Below are 598 nucleotides of genomic sequence, written 5' to 3' on the forward strand. Positions count from 1 at the left end.
GTGACTGTAGATCAGAACCTATTCCCGTATTACATGTAGGCCCACATTCAGGTGTCAGGATGTATTTGATAATGAGGTAGTAGCCATCCCACTAGATTTCTTCTTTCTGAGACCGAGGCCAGCCACGATGCCTCTGCCCAGACCCAGCGCCTTGGTGGGATTGCGTCTGATCTAGGGTTGCCAACTCAGAGTTCGGAAACACCTGGAGATTCGAGGGTGGAGCCTGGGAGAGTGGGGTTTAGAGATGGAACGGGCCATGCTGTCCGCCTTTCAAAGCCGCCATTTCCTCCAATTCATGTAGTCTGGAGAGCAGTTGTAATTCTGGGAGATCTCCAACCCCCACTTGGGGGTTGATCCCCCCCCCAGTTTGGTGTAGTGGTTAAGTGCGCGAACGCTAATCTGGGAGAACCGGGTTTGATTCCCCACTCCTCCACTTGCACCTGGCTGGATGACCTTGGGCAAGCTGTAGTTCTGAGATTTATTAAGGGCACCACAAATCTGGCACTTCAACAAATAGCATCATCACTGGAATTGCTTTGCAGTTAGGGGGATCCAACCTCTAGGTGGGCCTTTGAGTTCTCCCAGAATTACAATTGAT

This window comes from Gekko japonicus, unplaced genomic scaffold, assembly GCF_001447785.1.
Source record: "Gekko japonicus isolate JY-2015 unplaced genomic scaffold, Gekko_japonicus_V1.1 scaffold1114, whole genome shotgun sequence".
Classification (NCBI taxonomy): domain Eukaryota; kingdom Metazoa; phylum Chordata; class Lepidosauria; order Squamata; family Gekkonidae; genus Gekko; species Gekko japonicus.